The sequence below is a fragment of the Stegodyphus dumicola genome, chromosome 9 (genome assembly GCF_044657685.1).
Source record: "Stegodyphus dumicola isolate Sdum_Otavi_A_Nest chromosome 9, ASM4465768v1".
Taxonomy (NCBI): domain Eukaryota; kingdom Metazoa; phylum Arthropoda; class Arachnida; order Araneae; family Eresidae; genus Stegodyphus; species Stegodyphus dumicola.
The window spans coordinates 121,943,024-121,943,790 of NC_140776.1; positions in this window are offsets into that span (position 1 = coordinate 121,943,024).

A 767-nucleotide genomic window follows, 5' to 3' on the forward strand; every position below is an offset into this window, starting at 1 on the left:
GATTTTTTTTTTTTTTTTTTTTTTTTTGGTTGGTTGGTTGTTATTTTATATGTATTAAGTATGTGTATATGATGTCAAGAAAAATTCTAAATCGGCAATGTTCTAAGAAATATTAGGATTTTTTAAAAATTTTTTTATATATGTATGTGTGTGCAGGTATGTTGGGATGTTCTATAGTGAAAGATGATGGGAAAATGTTATGGATATGTAGTTAAACATGACAATTATCAAGTTGCATAGCAGAGCAAATTTTGTGTTGACATTATTATTTTGCAGGAAAGCAGAGAACCTTTAAACTCAGTAAACACATGACAACCAGATATTTATGATAGAGTGGCAGAATGAAATCAGCTTTATTGTAATCAAAACTCAAAATGTTTTTCATCATCAACAAGGATTCATGCTGCATATGTACAATAAGGTACTTCAGTAGGGGATACTCAGATAATCGGCACTTGGTGAACTTCGGCAATACGCGCCATAAAATGAGAGGATAGCTTAGGTTGCTAGTTTAGATCTTCACTATGCTAGGGAGAAAGGGAGAAGCGAAGGGATATTTTCTTTCTATATGTAAATACTTTGCTTTGGCTGTCATGTGACTTTGCAGATGAATCGTCGTGCTGATCACGTAACTTTGTCAGTAGACGTGGCGCATACGCTCATATGCTGTTTGTTGTTCCGTATGATCATTCACTATTTAATTATTTTATTAGAACAAAATATTATTATTTATTAGACTATTAAAATCTATTAGATGTCTAAATACT